Below are 7,030 nucleotides of genomic sequence, written 5' to 3'. Positions count from 1 at the left end.
GTCTTTGGTCTGTAGTGTGCATCTATTCGCACATTTTGTTTGCTCTTTTAAGCAAACATTACATTAATTGCAAATTCTATAAGCAATTAATCAAAACTTACTACACATTTGATGCAGAATGATTTTTTATTTTGCACCAGTCAATTGTAACCACGCCCCCCCCCCCCCCCCAGGTCCGGGGAATAGCTGGGACTTTGACTTTCAGTCCAGCCAACCCGGGGTAAAATCCCCGCCCTGCGGGGACGAACTGATGGTTAAACCCCGGCCAAATGCCCGCGCACCTCCGCTAAATTTGGCGCTATGGCAAAACCACCGCGGTCACCCGGCCCTGCGGGGCCACCTGGAAAGTTAAAACACGGCCCTTTTCCCCGGTAAACCCCCGGACCTGAGGGGGCGTGGGTACAATTGACTGAAGCATTAGTGTGCATATGATTTTCAGAAAACATCTACTTCAACAATCACAGCAACACAATGAGATCCCTATTTTAAAGAAATAATGCCACCTTTCATTAATTCATTAATCAATTCTATCAATCATTCATATATATATATATATTCATTAATTCATTCATTTATTCAGTTTATACATTAAAAAACTTGACATTTCTCAAGGCAAAAGAAATAAAAAAGTGAGCCGCTTTCATAAAGATTAGAGCCTTTTCCCTTCATGCATTAAAAAACAACCTTAATACATTGTAAATGTCTTAAAAACCCTAATTTATTGTTTATTTCAATAGCCAGCCTGGTTGCTGTAGCCACAGAGGAATTTTCAAGGACAAGAACCAGTGCTGGTCAAAATGTGGTCTCGTGTGGTTTTCCATACCGGCTCTCGACAAGGATTTCCGAGAAATGAATACCGTCTCCAAGTAAGAAGAAATTCTAAGCATGTCTGGTTCTAATGCTTTCAAAATGCATCTGGGTACTCAATAAGATGAGATTAACCTTTGAGTTGTTAAAAACTGATTGCAAAATGTCCAAAAGACTATATATTTCATAAAATTTGTCCTGAAAATCCTTGAATTCATGAACTTTTCTACATATTTATCACATTTATGACTACATAAAAGGTTGTGTATGCCTCAAATGAGTGTTTACATGCCTTTTTCAAACTTTCACAGTAGTGGCAGATAGTTTTATTAGCGTAAAACATTGCTTTTGTGTCTTGCTTGCAGATCATGATGTACCAATAAGCTCCAGTTAGCTGCGGCTTTTTCCCCCGGCGGTAGTCCTGCAATCTGAATCCAAGAGATACAGCTCTAAATCCAATATTTCAGAAGAATGAAGATGATAGTACTTGTTTGTGTGTAAATGATTCCAAAGAGTGAGAATTGTAGCAAATAAGCAACTTATAGACAATGGTGAAGTGCTGTGCTCTGAATTTAATGCCAAATCTAGCCTTCAAAACAGATACTTAAAGTAAAAAGTTTTTAAAAATGGTCATAATAATGCTCTCTCTGCATTTTCTACATCATGTAGCCACCACAATAATGAAAACACTAGCAGTTGTCATGAATCTCAGTTTTGGTGGGGGGTTTTCCATTTCCTTTGTTGCGCCATTTGTCCCAGAAGCAAACAATTTGGCATATAGTGGTGTTTAGACTGTCTATAAACACATGATCACTAAATTTCTTTTGTTAAACTGAACAGTTCTGTTACCTTTGTATATAAGTGGACCAGAAAAACAAAATTTTGACAAGTTGAAGCATTTCAGTTTGGCTCTATGTCATTTTTTTATTTATTTTCGAAATTTGATGAGGTCATTAATTTTATCAAACACTTCGACAAACCTGTTTCCAAAATAATGTTTTGACAGTGCTTCGTCAGACGGCTATATTGTGAAAAGGTTTGTCGAAGTGTTTTAAGAAACTAAACTCGCAATCAAAATTTGGTTAAAGAACGAAGGTAGGGCTCCGTAATCGGCGTAGACTGCGCTATGTTACATTTACAATGGTGAAGAAATAGTGAAGTTATCTTTGTTTAAAGTATTTTTTCAAATCAAAATATTGCCTTCCGACGTAGCATTTATGACGCAATTTATCACGTGGTATACACACACTGAAAGTGTGGACTGTACTGGACTGTAGACCCGATATCAAAATAATTATACAGCTGAAAAGCACATTCAAAAAAGCCTCTTCGTCCTTGCCATATGAATATTCATAAATTAAGGCTCTGTGCTTAACTTGAAAGAACATGTACTGAAAAGTTTGCGACTTGTTTATATAAAACAGCTAGTTGTTCTTGATGGCCCGAGAGGCCAAAAATGCCGGCCGCGACGTATTGTACAACATGTGTTTCATAAAAAGAACTACGATTTCGGCAATAACAATTCAAGCCCGTAGAGGCAGCGCCTTAGTTCATATTATCTTACCTCTGACATCAACATGTAAGATGTTGCTTTTGTGGGTTATGTCAACGCCTTCTATAGAAGAGAAAGTACCCACACATATCCAAGGATCGGTGAAGTTCAACCTTGTAAGAGGATAAGAAGTGCACTTGTAACTTGTTGGACTTGCACAGGAACAGTTCGACACGTATGCTCTTATTTGAATAATACATACGTCTTTAGGGTAGCCAATGATTGCGGCATACTTGTCATTATATTTAAGTAATTCTACAAATTTTGCACTCTGTTCCGTGGAGCATGTGAATATCTGTGTCATATTTTCTTTGACGAAGGCTGTTTCCGCAGTCAAATAGACATTGCATCTTGCTGAAAAGTAAAACGAAATAAATTCTCAGTAAAGTGAGTATCAAAGCCTAACATTTTAACACAAACCTTGTTAGCGTTGTTAACATTTCATAATTTGAAAATCTAAATCCTTCACTGATATATAATATCCTTTTTAATGTCTTCACTGTTGACAATAAGTTAGATTCTCGATCAAATAATATAAGAATGAAAGTGTTTAAAACTGATTTCTTGATATCAATTGTTGAAATTTCATTAAACGTTATTAAGGTTTACAAGGGACATCAGCTTAATTAGAGGCAGCGTCAATCAAATCATTCATAATTATCTATAAACTATTGATTTAGGTGAAGTTCATTGCTAAATGACATCGCGCTCAGACATGTACCTTATTAAATGGTTAAAACTGAATACTTACCAAATTGCAACAATGTCAGTAAACAACAAATTGAATATATCCTCATATTCGAACCACTTGTCTTCATTATTCTATTTAAACGTCACATTTTGCGTTCACACTGTATAGATTGTAAACTTCCGTGATACTCAGCTGGTAGCTTTAACATAAGGTAACTGTTTACAATAGAATTAACCTGACAGGATTGTGGCTTAAAACAGTTAACCTTGTTTCACACAAAGATGTTGTATGCAAAAGTTCATATATGTTTCATGTACCACCACTATGGCCCATTATTGAAATGAATTTAAAAAAAAAACAATGAATAAGTAACAACATCAAAACATGAAAAAAGGCAAACTGCTTGGCTAAAATAAGCCTAGATGTCCGTTCTTTACTAGGATAACTTTCATTGCTAACACTATACAGTATCTGCGCCCGTGACTATCAAACAGAACAATTTACTTGATACATATGTTCCTCGTCTAAAAAAATAGACGTTCTAAACGGGATTCTTCGAAGGTTTTGCAAGCTTATAAAGTACAAAAATCCGTCCATTTAAAATTATTTGGACTACACATGCTCCCACACAGTATTCAGGTGCAAAGTCACTGCAGGACATCCAAATCACTTATATTGTCGAGCTATTTGTCTTCAGACCACACTCATCAGCCATTGCTGGTTATAATTTTCATCTGCCCTCACCTTTAAATTGCGATACCATCGCTAAAGTAAGATTTTCTTCCTTATTATTTCGAAATCAGGACATAGACGCGGCCATTTTACGACGTTCATGATAAAATCTTGCTCTCAGCGAGACTGCCTGACGTCATCATAGCGGGAAGTTTAAATGCCGGTGTGCCCGTAAATTTACTCCGAGTGCGAGTATGAATAAGCTTACACACCACCAAACCACCATTTGACTTCAAACTTTTGTCAAGGTCACACTTGTGGATACGAAAGAGTCATAACACAGTCATTATACTGCACATGCAGACCTTTTTTAAACTCAACAGAAACTAGCCGGCGGTAAACTAGCCTGATCAAGCGGGTTGTGGGACTGAAAGAGTTAAGGGGCCATAATAAAGGTTGAAGCAAATACATATTTGTAATGCATTATTACTCATAACTCTTTTTCAATGTTTTTTTATGATTAAACACATAATTTTGTGCACGGATAAAAAATATTAGCGATATTTGGCGCTGCGGAATTTGGGACCACGAAGCTAATAATGGCGAAACCCTATTAACTCTAAACAACTTTTCCAATTGGTAGGTTGTTAAATCTCAATATATTTAGAGATGCATATAAAAATTCAATTCAAACTCAATGATGAATATGGCACCTGTTTCTATTGCATACATAAGAAATTAAGCGTATTTCCACCAAATATAACAACGCATAATGTTTAATGTTTAAGTCAGCTTTAGCTTTATGTCTGTTTATGTCCATGTACACACAAATAACATTTTAGATGGATTGTTTCATATTGAAATACAGTTTTCTAGTTTTCTAGTTAACTGGAAGGCGTGTTTTTCTCGTTTAGTATCAAGCATAGCATAGAATGCATAATAGATAATTTGCTAATCTCTTCTCATTATTGTATAACGTACGTCATTATTGATCCATAAAACTGCTTTTGCTATTTTTATTATTTTGAGCAAGCCATAAGTTTAATTTTTATTTTGTTTCATGATTCAAGAATGTTATTCAAGAATTTACCATTTTCTTAATACTTATGTGAAAAACTACAGAAACAAGCTCGGGAGCAAAGAGTTTAAACATAAACCCGGTTTAATGGCACAGGGTAAACGCCTAAGACTTTGAAACACAAAAACAATAAACTTAATAAATTGAACACTGATTCATTATCTAAAATTGCACTTCATCTTGTAATGTTTGTTAACACTCGTCATGAAATCACTGTCCATTTTATTCTGTGAAGTGTTTTCTTTTCTGCGTGATTTACCTCTAGATTTGCAAAAGACAAATGTTTTCATTACTTTCAACATGTATTGCGTTTGACCGTGAAATTATTCCATTATTATGATTACTTCGTAAGTCATCATTGTTTCATTTGTCCCAAACCATGCATTTATGTGATTTTAATTGGTTCACACTATCAATAAGGGGTTCCGGGAGGTAAACATTTAGCGTAATGCGGATTTCACAAATCAAAAACATTTCGGCATTGCAATCAATTACAGCAGTGTAAAAGGGAATATTTTTCAAGACCCGAACGTTAATCAAACGTTCCTAGCCCTTTATATGATTAACGTGAGGGATTATTACATTTTACTACTCATGTGTTACTCCAAATATATAGTATATTGTTAAGTATATTTTTTAATAAGATGGTTTGTTTTCTTCTTCTTTTGTTATGGGTTTATCCTATAAAGTTTCAAAGACAATAAAATCTAGTTCAAAAGTGTTAATATGAAGGACTGAAACATGTTAAGAAATAAGACAAGTACAACGGATGTCCAAGAATTGAATTTCAGAGAAAATAAGCACAGATGATGGCTATTGTATGGCGAATTTTCCCAAGCAACAAGTGTCAGTGTTTGTAAACTTTAATAATGGATTGTATTGTAAGAAGATATGATAGTATTTCTTGATTAGTCTAAACATTATCAAGTTCATTATAATAATGTGTGCACATGAAGACCGATCGTAGGTTTACCTTAGGCGGTAGGACACAGTTAAACACATCTTTACTATACGGCATAAAAACAAAACAAAAACATTACTTTTGACTTTATGATGCCCATTTCGTGTATGGGTGATAACCATATATTTATACTAATTTAATGAAATGTGACTGGTTCGTCAACAAAAAAATGTACAGACCACTATCAGGTAAGTAACGAAATATGGCTGTGGTTCAGATGTGCGATAATGCTATCTACGTTCATTTAAAAGTTACACCGGCTTTATTATGTAGGGATGGCTAACAAAGCTCGGCCAAATAGGCCATGTCTAGCTTAAACTTCTTACAAAAGGTATGTGAGTATAAAATGCAGAGGTGCTTACATACTTTTTTGTGGCTGCAGGCACGTCATAATAATTGTTCAAACGTATTATCGGAATAGCATGCACCTATAAGAACGCATTGGTTTTTGCTTACTATAGTTGAGTTTTGGCCACTTTTTCCTCCAACTATGGAATAACAACCATATACTCAGTTTCCGGTTTGGGAAAAACGAGCGTATTGCTACTCGAGTGAGTCATATGTACACGTCATTATAATTGTCGTAAGTTTTAAGTGGTTTCTATACAATATACAAATCTATTACAACCCAATCTCCATGGATAAAATAATTCCATTATAATGGGTCTTTTATCATTTGGCTGCTCGATCGGTTAGAGGGTTTTAGAATGAGGATGTCGTTTTACGGGCAGGCGTCAAACATTTGTTTCCACGCAATTACTTAAGTAAGCATTGGTAGACAAATGAAAGTTGGTGTGTAGGTAGCTTGTGTGAAGAGCTTGTGTAAAGAGGGTGGTCGGGCGAACAGTGCACATAGACGTTATTGACGGCACCGTTAGCACAATAATGTATAGCTTTAGTTTTCAATAAATGTTTTGTCAAAGCGTGTCAATGGCGTCATAAACTGACTTAAGCCGGGTTTTCCATATTGTACATGTCTGATGTGTGACGTCAGTTTGATTGCATTTCATGCATTACAGTAGTAAATACATTGCATTTTACCAATATAACATTTCGAACAGAAGTAATTGTTGAATCAATATCCATTAAAACCATTGTCTATGCCTTATATATTTTTATTTTTTTATTCAACTTCCATTAAGGTGAACAGTGGACATTAACTTAATTGACAGCACCGTTGACACAGATATTCATATCTCTCATTTTTAATATATGTTTATTTTTGTGAGGTTTGTAGTTTCTGTAAACTTCCGTGATCCTCCGCCGGTA

This window comes from Mya arenaria, chromosome 5 (genome assembly GCF_026914265.1).
Source record: "Mya arenaria isolate MELC-2E11 chromosome 5, ASM2691426v1".
NCBI lineage: Eukaryota > Metazoa > Mollusca > Bivalvia > Myida > Myidae > Mya > Mya arenaria.
Note: the sequence above shows the minus strand (reverse complement) of the source record.